This window comes from Trichechus manatus, unplaced genomic scaffold (genome assembly GCF_000243295.1).
Source record: "Trichechus manatus latirostris isolate Lorelei unplaced genomic scaffold, TriManLat1.0 scaffold00092, whole genome shotgun sequence".
Taxonomy (NCBI): Eukaryota; Metazoa; Chordata; class Mammalia; order Sirenia; family Trichechidae; genus Trichechus; species Trichechus manatus.
In genome coordinates, this window is record NW_004444028.1 from 8004823 (window position 1) to 8020695 (window position 15873).

General features: G+C 38.0%; 1 protein-coding gene across 2 annotated transcripts in view; it reads right to left on the reverse strand.

The window, feature by feature from the left end:
- The window catches only part of ATP11B (ATPase phospholipid transporting 11B (putative)), an 81147-nt gene extending 73837 nt beyond the window's left edge, over positions 1-7310 (reverse strand). For both annotated transcript variants that reach the window (XM_023736828.1, XM_012557259.2), the window contains exons 1-2: positions 7160-7310; positions 573-662 (exon numbers count right to left, since the gene is read on the reverse strand). The gene's annotated coding sequence lies outside the window, so the exon portion shown is untranslated. The remainder of the gene's footprint in view (positions 1-572; positions 663-7159) is intronic.
- Positions 7311-15873: the final 8563 nt, after the last annotated feature.

The following is a 15873-nucleotide window of genomic DNA, read 5'->3' on the forward strand; positions in this document are numbered from 1 at the left end:
TTTTTGTTTATTGTTGTAGTTTAAGTGAAAGTTTACATCTCTAGTCTCTTACACAAAAATTTATACATACATTGTTATGTGACCCTAATTGCTCTTCCTGTACTGTGACAGCAGACTCCTCCTTTCCACCTCGGATTTCCCGTGTCCATTCAACCAGCTCCTGACCCTCTCTGCCCTCCCATCTCTCCTCCGGACAGGAGCTGCCCACTTAGTCTCATGTATCTACTCGAGCTAAAAAGCACACTCTTCACGAGTATCACTTTATGTCCCACAGTCCAGTCCAATCTTTGTCTGAAGAGTTGGCCTAGGAAATTGTTTTAGTTCTGGACTGACAGTCTGGGGGCTATGCTTTCCAGGGTTCCTCCAGTCTTAGTCAGACCATTAAGTCTGGTCTTTTTACTAGAATTTGAGTTCTGCACCCCACCTTTCTCCTGCTCCATCAGGGACTCTCTGTTGTGTAGAACCCTCTTTTTGTATTAACCCACCTTGAGAAATAATTTTTTCTTGTTCTAAGACATTTTTAGAGACCCTGTTTACAAGTTATCAACAATCTATTGAATGATAAAGCTTACCTGAACCAAAAATATAATAAGAAAATAAAAGTTTGCCACTCTTCTGAATTGCTCAAATAAATTTTTTGGAACAAAATTCCATACAGTATACTAAAAAAAAAAAAGGGAGGGAGGGAAGAGATCAATAAATTAATATGTAAATACATACCATATCGACATAACAACAACAAATGTAAAATCCGATTTACTAAATCCTCAGACAAACTTCATGTAACTCCTGACATTACAGAAACCATTGATCTGGTGGTTTCTGGACTCTCAGTACTTCTGTTCCACTCTCTTTTCTTCCTTTGACTATTAATTGGCAACTGTGGTATTTTTTTATCTCAATATTTGTATTCTTTGACTTTAAACTTTCCATTTTTAAAATAGTTTATATGTCTTTGTTGAGATGATCAGTTCATTCACTGATATTTTACTTCAATTATTAAAATAGCTCCAACTATGTGTCAAGTAGCAGTGAACGTGCTGGAGGCAGAGTAGTGACTGAAACGACATCCCTGTCCACAGGGATCTTACATTCTATGGGGAGAATGTACATAGGGAAAAATAAAAGTGCTATAAAGTAGATCTCCGAGAAGGAATGACGGCACCAGAAAAGGTAAGTATGTGAATAAATACAAAATACTAGATACATTTTCTTTTTCTCTTAATATCTTTAAAAGGTATAAAAGCAAATATTATAATAGTGTACTGATGGGTATATAACAAATAAAGATATGATACACGTGACAATAACAGCACTGTTTGGGGGGCTACATGGAAATGGAAATGTACCACAGTAACGTTGCTATATTTCATCTGAAGTAATTCAGTATTAACTCTAAGGACAACGATAGAAGTTTAGAATGCAAACTATAATCCCTGGAGTAACCACTAAAATATAACGCAAAGACAGAGCTGAAAGCTAACACAGAAATTAATATGGGATGCTAAAAAATTTTGAGTAGCAGAAAAAAAGGCAGGAAGGAAGGAAAAGTGGAACACCAACAAAAGACAAAGAACAGCAGACTTAATTATGTCAATAATTACATTAAATATAACTAACTTAAAAATTCAAACAAAGGCGGAAATGGTCAGGTTGGATAAAAAAAAGCAAGAACCAATGATACACTGTCTGCAAAAAACAAAAATACAAATAGACTGAAAGTAAAAGACTGGAAAAAAATATACCACCCGAACAGTAACTACAGGGAAGCAGAAATGGCTATACCAGTATGATATTAAAAAAGACTTTTAAACTACGGAGAATTCCAAGAGACAATGAATGACATTTCAAAATGAGAAAAGGTACAATGCATCAGGAACCACAGCATACACATACACGTATGTATGTCTAATAACAGTGCTCAAAATGCATGAATGAAAAAAGTTACAGAACTAAAGGGAGAAACAGACAAATCCACAATTAGAATCAGAGATTTTCACAAACTTAACTCGGAAATATGTGGAACAAAAAACAAAAAAATCAGAAAGAATATGGAAGATCTGAATGATATCATTAACACCTTAACATAATTGATGTTTATAGAACGTATACTCCAAAATGAAGGATACACATTATTTTTAATGCACATGAAATTTTCATCAAGACAGCAATATGCTTTAAAACAAGAGCACATTCCCGACCACAATGAAATTAAATTGGAAATCAATAAAAATAAAACGTCTCTAAAAGCATTAAATGTCTGGAAATTAAACAACTTACAGCAAAACAGCCCATAGGTCAAAGAAGAAATCACAAAGGAAATTATAAAATACAGACACAGATTTATTAAAAAAAAAAATTTCTGTCTGCCATGGGCATTATGCTCTTTTAATAACTATATAGGATCAAAGCAACAACAACCATTTGGAAGATTAGCCAGGACCCTTAGGGGGCAGAGAGTTTATGTTCACGCTGAGGAACAACGCAGGAAAGGAGGGTGAGAACAGCTGTACAACTCGAAGAATGAAATCAACGTCAATGACCTGTACATGTGGAAACCGTTGGACTGCTATGTTCTGCTGTGTATATACTAAATAACAACCACAAAATAAGCTAAATTAAAGAAAATGTTTTGAAATGAACGATGACAAAAACACCGCACAGCAAAATTTACAGGATGCAAATAAACAGCAGGGCTCAGTAGAAAATTTACAGCTTTAAAGGCTTATATTAGAAAAAATAAAATGTCTTCGATCAATGATTTAAGCTTCCACCATAAAAAACTGTATAAAGAAGAGCAAACTACGCTCAAAGTAAGTAGAATAAAAGGAAATAACAGTAAGAATAAAAATAGAAAACAAAAAACAATAGAGAATTAATCATACCAAAAGCTGCTTTGTTGAAGAGAGCAATAATATCGATAAATTGCTAGCCAGACTAACCAGGAAGAGGAGAACACATAAATTATCAATAAAAGGAACGAAAGCAGGATGTCACTAAATACTCTAGAGTGTGTAAGGATAAGAAGAAAATTTTATAAAAATCTTTAAGCCAATGAGTTCAACAACTGAGATGAAAAAGAAAAATTCCCTGAAAGGCACAAAGTAGCACAAAGTACCAAAGAAAAAAATAACCACTCCAGAAAAAATAACCTTAATCCCTTACATATGGGAAAGGAAGTGAATTTGTAGTTCAAAACTTTTCCATAAAGAAAATTCCAGGCTTAGCTGGCTTCACTGGTGAATTCCACCAAACATTTAAGGAAGAAATAATGCCAAATCTACACAAACTCTTCCAGAAAACAGAAGAGAGAACATTTCCCAAATAATTTTATTGCTTTGATATAAAAACAAGGACATTACAAGGGAACAAAACTAAAAACCAGCATTTCTCATGAACACAGGCACAAAAGTCCTTAACAAAATATTAGCAAAACAAATCCAGCACTATATAAACATGGCAATATATCATGATACAGGGAGGTTTATTCCAAGAATGAAAGGCTGGTTTAACAATGTAAAAAAAAAAAAAAAAATCAATGAACGTAATTAACCATATCAACAGACTAAAAAAGTAAAAACATCCCTTCAACTGAAACAGAAAAAAGTATCTGACAAAATTCCACAACCATTCCTGATAAAAATGTTAAACAAATTAGAAAAAGAGAAGGAACTTCTCTAACTTAATAAAAAGCATGTATAGAAAACCTACAGCTGACATCATACTGGTGAAAGACTAAATGTTTTCCCCCAATATTGGGAACACGGCAAGGATGTCCACTCCCACCACTCCTGCTCAACATTTATTTCAGATTCTAGCCAGTGCAGCAAGCCAAGAAAAAGAAATAAACGGTTTAGAGGCCGAAAAAGAGGTAGTAGAACGGTCTTTGTGTGCAGGTAACATGACTGGGTATGCAAAAATCCTAAGGAATCTACAAAAAAGCTATTAGAACTAATAAGTCAGCTTAGCAAGAACTCAGGAATCAAGGTCAATATAAAAAAAGCAATTACATTTCTACTAGAAATATCCTATAAAATAGAAACTTAAGTTTTAATAAGACCATTTACAACAGCATCAAAAATAAATTTAACAAAATGTGTGTAAGACCATACACTGAAAACTATAAAACACTGCTGAGAGAAAGTAAAGTGGACTTAAATAAACGGAAAGACACGCCACGATGTTGTGGATGGGAAGATTAATCACTGCTAGAATGTTAATTCTTCCCAAACTGATATACAGAATCCATGAAATCCCAAATAAAATCCCAGCTAGCTTTTTATGTAAAAATTGATAAGCAAAATTCTAAAATATATACTAAATGCAAAGGGCCTGGATATGAAATACAATTTTGAAAAAAAAGAAAGTGGGAGGATTTAGACTACCTGATTTCAAGAGTTATTATAAAACTACGGTAATCAAGAAAGCTGGCACAAGGACAGACACATAGATCAGTGGATCTGAAGAATACAACGTCTGAAAATAGATCCATACATACCCAGTCAATTCATTTCCAACAGAAGTGCCAAAGTAATTAAATGGGGAAAGAATAGTCTTTTTGGGAAGTGGTGCTAGAAAACTTGGATGGCCACATGCAAAAACCTGAACCTAGATCCAAACCTTACACCATAAACAAAAATTAACTCAATGTGAATCATAGTCCTACATATAAGAGCTGACACTATAGTTTCTTAAAAAATTAAAAAAAAAACCCATTTCTGTCAAGTCAGTTCTGACTCACTGCGACCCTATAGGACAGAGTAGAACTGCCCCATAGCATTTCCAAGAAGTGGCTGGTGAATTTGAACTGCTGACCTTTTGGTTAGCAGTCGAGCTCTTAACCGCTGTGTCACCAGAGCTCCAAAAAAAAAAAAAACAAAGGATGGGTGAAAATCTTTCTGACTCAGGAGAGACAAAGATTTATTAGACAGGAAACAAAAAGGATGAGTGAGCCACCAAAAGAAAAAAAAAAAGATCAACTACTCCATAAAAATTTTTTGAAATTTGCCCTTCAAAAGATACTCTTAAGAAAATGAAAAGGTGAAGTCTCTGGGCAGAAAACATATTTGCAAAACGTATATCTAACAAAAGGAATTACGTCCAGAATATAGTAAAGGACATTTACACCTCAATAAAAAGACAAATCACTCAATCAAAAAAACAGGTAAAATACGTGAAAAAATACTTTAGCAGAGAAGATACATGAAGGAACCAATGAAGAGAAACTTAACGTCATTAAATCATCAGGAAAATTAAAATTAAAACCACAATAAGACACAACTACTATACCCACCAGAGGTAAAAACGGGAGACTCGGAAAACCAAGTGCCGTCCAGGGTGTGGAGGAATGGCGACTCTCACACATGGCTGGCGGAAGTGCAAAATGCTCTGGAAACCAGTCTGGCTGTTTCTTACGAAGTTCATAAAACACTTAACATGTAACTCAGCAATCCCACCCCCTGGTTTCTATCCAAGAGAAAGTTAAGACGTATGTTCACACAAACAGCTGCTTTATTCATTAAAGCCCCAAACTACAAGCACACTAAATGTCCATCAACTGGTGAATGGATGAACAAGCTGTGGTAAAATCAAACAACGACCATACAACAGCTATCAATAAAAAGGACTGAACTAGTGATACTGGTACTTCCAACAACAACGGTGAATCTTAACAGCATTAAGTAAAAGAAGTCGGACACAGGAGACTCATACTGGGTAACTCCAGTTACATGAGACTTTAGAAAAGACAAGACTGTGGTTGCGGGAAGCAGATCAGTGGTTGTTGGTCTGGGGGTGGGGGTGGGGAAACGGGCGGCAAACGGCGTGAGAGGAATCTTTGGAGTGATGGGTAGATTCTACACCTTGATTGTGGCGGTGGTCACATGATGCTACACATCTGTCAAAACTCATTAAATTGTACACTTGAAGTTGGTGAATTTTATTATATGTAAATTATACCCCAAGTTAAAGAAAAAAAGGAAACTTATAATTTTTAAGAAAGACTTTCATTTCTTGCAGAATTTACTAAAAACTGTGTCACTAATCTAGAACTCTCCCATCATTCTAGATTCTGATCATTTCCTCTTCCTACCCTTTGTTTTAGAACCATTGTCCATGAAGACAGATGTCACTAATGGGTATGGAGCGTATATAAAATGTGAAGGCAGGGGAAAAAAAGGTGGGGCGGGGGGCAGGGCAAAGAAATCACTGGTCCAAAACAACATCCTTAGCAAAGATAAGATCAGCATCACAGAGAACATTTGAGTTGTTCTGGAAGGGAGACAAGGAGCAAACCAAAGATGCTTCCTCAAGGGCCAAGCAACAGCTACGAGCTAAGGAGAACTTCGCCTTCAGCCTCTGACTCCGACATTCTCTGTAACCACACCGTCCAGTAACGGGGCCACGAGTCATGTGGGGCTACCGACACTGAATGCAAAGTAAAGGTAAAATTCAGTGAAAAGCTCGGCTCCTCACTCACATTAGCCGCATTTCAAGGGCTCTGCAGCTATCCCACTGCACAGTGCAGAAAACATTTCCATCTTAAAAGTTTATCAAATAGTGCTACTCTATAATCTTTAGTTTTAAAATAAATTACATCTTAAAAACGCCACAGAAGAAACGGAACAAGGAAGAATATGTAAAGATGAGACAGTACGCTTGGGTACCCGAAAATGCTTATAGAAGAGTGATAAAGTTGGAGGAGTATGGGCTTTGAAATCAGAAAAAACTGAGTTCAAACTCCAACCTAGCCACTCACTGCTATGTAACTGTGGTAAGTTACTTAATTTCCCAGCACTTCGACTCTTGAGGAAACAGATCTGAGTATAACAGCACTTTGTAAAATGGATTTAATGACAGCTTACTGGGCTGTTACGAGGATTAAATGATATACGTACCTAACCTAGTGCCTGGCCCATGGTATTAGTTCCTCAGTTTAAGTGCAAATAATGATAATTTTTGGCATATTGGGTACTTGATATCAGCAAATGGCAATTACTTTCATTTTACAGTTCACAATTTCGGTTAAGCTAAATTTATCAAACACCGCTTTCTTGAATTTTAAAAAGATATAAATGCATATTAGAAGACACACAATAAATTACCTTTCAAAATAAAATGGCATATATTTATAGTTTTAACAGCAAATGTTAATGCTTACCTTAGAGGAAATGATCCTATTATCTATAAACTTCTGAGGTGTGTAAAGGCCATTCTGAGGAAACCTGTTGGCTATGTAAATAGTCCTTGTATCACTCTGATGTGGTGGGTCAAACCCCTACGACCAAATGAAAAAAAAAAGAAATACTGGTCAACAAGGTTAGTTGTTATGATTCTTTACTGTTGCTCTTTCTTAATTGATCATATTGCATATATAACTGTTATTGTGGCTGTTAAGAGCCACTGAGTCAGTTCCAACTCATACCAACCCTATGTACAATAGAATGATACACTGCCCAGTCCTGAGCCATACTCATGATCACTGATACACTTGAGCTTACTGTTGCAGCCACTGTGTCAATTCATCTCACTGAGGGTCTTCCTCTTTTTCACTGACTCTCTCCTTTATCAAGCATGATGTCCTTCTCCAGCGACTGATCCCTCCTGATAACATGTCCAAAGTACATGAGACGAAATCTTGCCATCCTCACTTCTAAGGAGCATTCTGCTGTACTTCTTCCACGACAGATTTGTTCGTTCTTCTGGCAGTCCACAGTATATTCTTCACCAACACCGTAATTCAAAGGCATCAATTCTTCTTCGCTCTTCCTTATTCACTTTGAGCTTTTGCATGCATATGAGGCGATTGTGTTGCTTGAGTCGGGAGCACCTTAGTCCTCAAGGTGACATCTTTGCTTTTTAACACTTTAAAGAGGTCTTTTGCAGCACATTTGCCCAATGCAATACATGGTTTCATTTCCTGACTGCTTCTTCCAGGGACGTTGATTGTGGATCCAAGTAAAATGAAATCCTTGACAACTTCAATATTTTCTCCGTTTATCATGATGTTGCTCATCGGTCCAGTTGTGAGAATTTCTGTTTTCTTTCTGTTGAGGTGTAATCCATACTGAAGGCTGCAGTCTTTGATCTTCACCAGTAAGTACTTCAAGTCCTCTTCACTTTCAGCAAGCAAGGTTGTGTCATCCGCATAACGCTGGCTGTTAAAGAGTCTTCCTCCAATCCTGATGTCGAGTTCTTCTTCATGCAGTCCAGCTTCTTGGATTATCTGCTCAGCATACAGAATGAATAAGCAAGGTGAAAGGACACAACTTTGATGCACACCTTTCCTGATCTTAAACCACACAGTATCCCGTTATTCAGTTTGAATGAGTGCCTCTTGATCTATGTACAGGTTCCATATAAGCACAATTAAAGTGTTCTGGAATTCCCATTCTTCACAATGTTATCCATGATTTCTTATGATCCACACAGTCAAACGCCTTTGCCCAGTCAATAAAACACAGGTAAACATCTTCCTGGCATTTTCTGCTTTCAGCCAAGATCCATCTAACATCAACAATGATAGCCGTCATTTCACATCCTTTTCTGAATCTGGCTTGAATTTCTGGCAGTTCCCTGTCCACGTGCTGCTGCAACCGTTTTTGAATCACCTTCAGCCAAGTTTTACTTGTGTGCTACATTAATGATACTGTCCGATAATTTTCACGTTCTGTTGGGTCATCTTTGTCTGGAATGGATGCAAATACGGATCGCTTCCAGTCAGTTGGCCAGGACGCTGTCTTCTAAATTTCTTGGCACAGATGAGTGAACGCTTCCAGCGTTGCATCTTATTGCTGAAACATCTCAACTGGTATTCTGTCAATTCCTGGAGCCTTGTTTTTCACCATTGCCTTTAGCTTGGACTTCCTCCTTCAGTACCATTGGCTCTTGATCATATACTACCTCCTGAAAGGGCTGAACACTGACCAATTCTTTTTGGCACAGTGACTGTGTATTCCTTCCATCTTCCCTGATGGTTTCTGTGTGGTTCAGTATCTCGACCATAGAATCCTTCCATATTGTAACTGGGGGCTTAAATTTTTTTCTTCAGATCTTTCAGCTTGAGAAATACCGAGCGTGTTCTTCCTCTTTGGTTTTTGAACTCCAGCTCTTTGCACATTTCATCATAGTACTTTACTTTGTCTTCTTGAGCTGCTCTTTGAAGATTAGTTGTTATGATTCTTTACTGTTGGTTTTATTTAATTAATCAGCTTGCACATATTACTGGCCTTGAACTATATACACACTCAATCCATTTAATTATTACAAGAGTTAAGCCATTTTTTTTCTTGTACAGATAAACTGATACATTATCATTAGAGACAAACTAACTAGGCAATACCTCTAATAATGAAGAACAGTCCATACTCTGTCAGAAATGCTACTACAAGAAATAAAATCATGCAGGAAGCCTAGAGACGCATTTGAGGACAAGGCTTCTCTCCCCACTACATTCCTTCCCTTTCATTCCTGTGGTTCCTTGTCCTTCTCTTCAGATACATTCCTACTCAGTGATGTGGAAGTCTTGTGCAGTGATGGCCTAGTCAGCACCTACCCTGTCCCGTGATTAAGGTTTATATTTTTACTTCTTCCACACCCAGATAAACTCGGTTTCAAAGAGCTTTGTTCCCAGAGGATTTATAATGCAATGCCTTGATCAGGGTCTTGCTGGGAGTCATTCCACACAATCATTTTATTTGTGCCAGTTACTGTATCAATTGATCCCCTTAGATACCAGAGAAATATCTACATTCCTGGCCTTGAGGAACTCCCTTCTGGTCCCAAATTTAAAAGACCACCTCTCAAAGAACATTTACTTATAACTTCTAGTGGAAACGTTTTTGCCGATAACAGGAACATGAACGCTTCATTCCCACAGCATCTTACCATCTTCCATGGTGGCAAGTGAATCTCCTCCAAGACTCCTTTGTTAGGCCTCAAGAACCACCTACAAGCGGAAAGTGAATCCCCACATGACCCCAAAAAAATTGTTCTTTTTTTCATGGTGGCCAAAGTCTATTTACTAATACTACTAAGTGAGTTACTAAAAGGTCAATTAAACTTGGTATTCATAAACTAATGGGAGCTTGGTGGCAAAGTAGTTAAAGCGCTCGGCAGCTAACCAAAAGGTCAGTGGTTCAAACACTACCAGCCCAGGAGACAGATGTGGCAGTCTGCTCCCATAAAGATTTACAGCCTTGGAAGCACCAGAAAAGAGACTAGATAAATGGGACCTCCTAAAAATCAAAGTTATGCTCATCAAAAGACTTCACCAAAAGAGTAAAAAGACAACCTACAGACCAGGAAAAAATTTTTGGCTACGACAAATCAGATCAGCGTCTAATCTCTAAAATCTACAAGATACTTCAAAACCTCAACAACAAAAGACAACCCAATTAAAAAATGGGCAAAGGATATGAACAGGCACTTCACCAAAGAAGATGTTCAGGCAGCTAACAGACACGTGAAGAAATGCTCACAATCATTAGCCATTAGAGAAATGCAGATCAAAACTACAATGAGATATCATCTCACCCCAACAAGGCCAGCATTAATCCAAAGAACACAAAATAATAAATGCTGAGAGGCTGTGGAGAGATTGGAACACTTATACACTGTTGGCGGGAATGTAAAATGGTATAACCACTTCGGAAATCGATTTGGCGCTTCCTTAAAAAGCTAGAAATAGAAGTACCATATGATCCAGCTATCCCGCTCCTTGGAATATATCCTACAGAAATAAAAGCCATCACAAGAATAGATATATGCACACCCACGTTCACTGCAGCACTGTTCACAATAGCAAAAAGACAGAAACAACCTCGGTGCCCATCAATGCATGAATGGATAAACATATTATGGTATATTCACACAATGGAATACTATGCAACGATAAAGAACAACGATGAAGCCATGTAACATCTTATAACATGGAGGAATCTAGAGGGCATTATGCTGAGTCAATTTTGTCACAGAAGGACAAATATTGTATAAGACCACTATTATAAGAACTCAAGAAAAGGTTTAAACACAGAAGAAAACATTCTTTGATGCTTACAAGGGTTGGGGGGGAGGGGGAGGGTTATTCAGTAACTAGATAGTAGACAAGAATTATCTTGGGTGAATGGAAGGACAGCACACACTACAGGGGAAGTCAACACAACTGGACTAAACCAAAGCTAAGAAGCTTCCTGAATACAACCGAACACTTCGAGGGACAGAGTAGCAGGGGTGGGTCTGGGGATCATGCTTTCAGGGGACACCTAGGTCAACTGGCATAACAAAGTTTATTAAGAAAATGTTCTGCATCCCACTATGGTTGAGTGGCGTCTGGGGTCTTAAAAGTTTGCAAGTGGCCATCTAAGATGCATCGATTGGTCCCAACCACCTGGAGTAAAGGAGAATGAAGAACACCAAAGACACAAGGTAAGTATTAGCTCAAGAGACAGAAAAGGCCACATAAACCAGAGACTTCATCAACCTGAGACCAGAAGAACTAGATGGTGCCCAATTACCACCAGTGACCGCCCTGACAGGGAACACAACCGGGAGTCCCTGATGGAGCAGGAGAAAAGTGGGGTACAGAACTCAAATTCTAGTAAAAAGATCAGACTTGATGGTCTGAGACTGGAGGAACCCCGGAAAGCGTGGTCCCCGGATTCTCTATCAGCCCAGAACTAAAACAATATCCGAGGTTCACTGATCAAAGATTGGACTGGACTGTGGGACATAAATGATACTTGTGAAGAGTGTGCTTCTTAGCTCAAGCAGATACATGAGACTAAACGGGCAGCTTCTATCCAGAAGTGCGATAAGAAGGCAGAGAGGGTCAGGAGCTGACTGCATGGACATGGGAAATCAGGGGTGGAAAGGAGGGGTCTGCTGTCACAGTATAGGAAGAGCAATTAGGGTCACACAACAATGTATGCATAAATTTTTGTATGGGAAACTAACCTGAAATGTAAACTTTCACTTAAACTACAACAATAAACAACAACAAAAAAAGATTTACAGGCTTGGAAACCCTAGGGGGCAGTTCTACTCTGTCCTATAGGGTCGCTATGAGTCAATCAACTCAACGGCAATAGGTTTTTTTAATTCATAAATTACAACGACCCAATTTTAGATATTACTAAGATATGACTCTAATTCAGTAATCGAGTCAGTAGTCTAGTTGCCATTCAATGTGGAGCACCCCTGTAAAATTTCCATTAAGCACAGTCATGCACATAGTCAAAATGCCCATAATTACCTAGAAGGATTGTTTAATACATCAGAATATTAAGTGTCGTCTTAAGCTATGGATGATTTTTAATTGATGTAGTCTTGGTTTTAAATTTTTATTTTGTGGTTGTAGAAACAGCTAGTACAGAACTATGCAAATTAAATACATTTTTACTCTCTAACAAAAACATGCTTTTTATTTTTATTTATTCATGCTATTTAAAGTTCTGTGATTTTTCCACCCTGCTTTTCCAAAACTTTGAAATAGTGAGTGATGACCACATTTTGTAGATGTGAATGTGTCATCATGCCTTATTTCAAAATTCTCTTCAAGGACAAAACATGGTGGCATGCATATTTATTTTCCTCATAAATTTTCTTCTAAATACTTCAGTTTGCTGTGATAACTCATGCAGGGAAAGAGGCAGGTCTCAAACCCAGAGCTGGACATCACTGCTTTATCTAGAATGTCACCATCACCTTAAAGCTATATATTATTTATTCATTTAACACAGATTTATTAAGCTTAAGTTTTTTACTATGTTATGCCATGAAAGATTACGTGTTTTGTTATATACTCAAGAAAATCACTGCACGCTTCATCTCAATGAATAAATGAACAAATAACACAAAAATAAAATAGTTTGATGTTCCTGCTTTTGTTTGTGGTCATATTTCTCAGAGGGTTCACAGAAGTTTACCTACACAGCTCATAAGAAATTACGAGAGGGATTTGCAGGTAACCAGAGCTTTAGACTGCCTGCGGCATACTTACTCAGCACGCCCTCGGACACCCAGTCAACACATTCCCCAGACTGCACTTCTAGTATGCTTTCTGTCTTCCTTCTTCTTTAGCGTTACTCCTACTGTACCTCCACTCAACACACTAATTCAGATGGAACCTGTCTGAGCATACCTGAAATTGATAAATACAACTAACACGTTATTACTATAACAATGTTCATATCATGCATGTAAGCTTTTTGGATAAATTAAAGAAAAACTAAAGTAAACTTGAGGGTCTAAAAGTCTTCAAGAAGATGCCAAGACAACTGAGACTGAGAACACTCATCCGGAACTTTATCTTATTTTAGTGTTTGCTAAACTCCCACCAAGACTGGAATTTACCACTATGTATATCTTAAGAAACAAAACACAAAACAAAGAACCCCAAACAGAAAAACAACTATAGCAGTATCTGTCATGACTGGAACCTATGTGCGTGTGTGTGCATATACAGAATGCATGCATTTATCTGGACTCAGATGCTCATCGTTCCCCACTCATCTCCACTGGATGATCTCAACCAGGGATCCCATCTGAAGTTCTGGAACTCCTGAGACGTCTATAATTATTTCAAGGGGACATACTGGAATGTTCCAAAAATAAAATTAATTTTAAATCAGACCGCATTTTAAAAATTCTATATAGCATCTCAATATTGCAAGATACCACAATTGAAAATAAGATAATTGCAAAAGGAGAATAAGTTTCTCCTAGTTCCTAAAGATGACATAACATCCACTTATGCATTCTGAGATTTTTTTTTTCAGTTGAGATTAACTCATATGATCTATTTTTTGACACACAAAATAGTTAAATTTGACATTTGAGACTATAGTGTAAGTACAGCTAAAATGTCCCTTACGTAAACTAACCTACAGTTCAGTTCATTAGCATTCTCTTCTCTGTAACAAAATGAAGGAGCCACGCTCCAACAGACATAAAAGGATGAAGCTGCCAAAATGACAAACTGACTTAGGGCGGGCTCCTGAACAGTCTGCAGCCGAGTCTCTGAAACCGTATGCACATTTGCATACATGTGCATTGTTGTGATGTGAGTGTGAAGAGGCTTCATCAGATCTCTGTGATGCAAAAAGGTTTAAAATCACATACCTCAAGACTTCCTACCCCCTCTATGCTTAAAACTGACATAAGAGAATCTTTATAGTTCAATGATCTCTATGTTCTTTAACAGGAGTAAAAATAAACATGTTATCAGAAACTGTATAAATATACTATTAGTGTAAAGTTCAAGCATAATTTCACACTATTTCTAGCAAGCATTGTCAGCAATAACGATGGTAGCAAGGGAGAAATACAATCCGAACTCCCCAACCACCAGGTCAAGGCTCCACGCCAGGGTTCAGACACCTTTTGCACGTATTACATTTCTGTTGTCGTTCCAGACTGTCCATTCACGCTCTCAGTTCCTACTGATGGCTGCCTGCCCCTTTCTCCCGATTTCATCTCATCCTGGCAAAGGAATGGAGGCTGATTACTGCTTTTCCAGCCATCCCGATTTTACTTCAGTGCCTGGTAAGGGGAAAGAATATAGGCTTTGGATGCACACAGGGTTAAACTTCTGATAAATTCTTATACTCTAATACAGCACAAAACTCAAAACCCGTTTTTCTCTTCTAAATGGATTTGTAAGCATTATGTTAGAGCCATGTTGTTGCTGTTAGCTGCGGCTGATCAGCCAACACCCTCGGCCACTTCATGGACAACGGAACAAAATGCTGCCCGTTCCTGCCCCATCCCCACCCTATCCCCATGACTGGCTGCAGACTGAACTGTTGTGATCTAGGTATGGGGTTTTCATTGGCTGATTTTCAGAAGTAGATTGCCAGGTCTTTCTTCCCTGTCCATCTAAGTCTGGAAGCTCCACTGAAACCTGTTCAGCATCATAGCAACACGCAAGCCTCCACCGACAGGGTGGTGGTTCCAACGATGTGCAATGGCCAGGAACGGAACCCAGGTCTCCTGCATGGCATGGCAGAAGCCATAGGTACTACGCAAAATAACTGGATGAGTACTTAAGGGGGGAAACATCTCATGGTAGCAGATAGGAGAAAGAAATGATAACACACGAGGTTAAAAGACTCCATTTGTAACCACAAACTGATATAACCTGGGGAAACCAGCAAATAGCTTTATAATTTTTAGTAATTAGTCTTTGGCACACAGGAATACTTGGAAATGAATCACAGCATTTTATATTTTTATACCAGATACACCTATCTCTGCAGTATTTTAAAAATCTTAGATTTTTAAAAAAACACAAGTGTTACAAATAAAAGAGCTAAGAAAAACAAACCATAATTATAACTAATGTAAATATTGTTACATTTCTTTAATATAACTAAGAAACCCTTATCTTTAGAGTTCACAGTGATCTAGGTAAATCTGTAAACTTTACCACTCTTGTGTGGTCTATTTCCTCACAATAGAAAGAAAAAGCTTCAAAACAAACAAAAAAAACCACAAAGCTACAGAGTCAAAACTGGAATAGCGCTGTTGTTGCTGGATGTCATCGAGCCAATTTCCACTCAGGGTGACGTATTAAAATAACTGAACAGCAGCTTTATTTAGGCCACATCCTTGACATGACAAAATGTGACTTTTGTTGGAAATCTGCTTTAATGGACACACACACAAAAAAACCCTGTTGCCGTTGAGTCGATTCTGACTCATAGAGACCCTATAGGACACAGTAGAACTGCCTCACAGAGTTTCCAATCAGCTGGCTGGTGGATTCGAACTGCCGACCTTCTGGTTAGTAGCTGAGCCACCAGGGCTCCCTTAATGGACGCAAGCACCTGAAAATGGCCTGGCAAAAATACTAACATTTCTGGAGAAGAATGATTT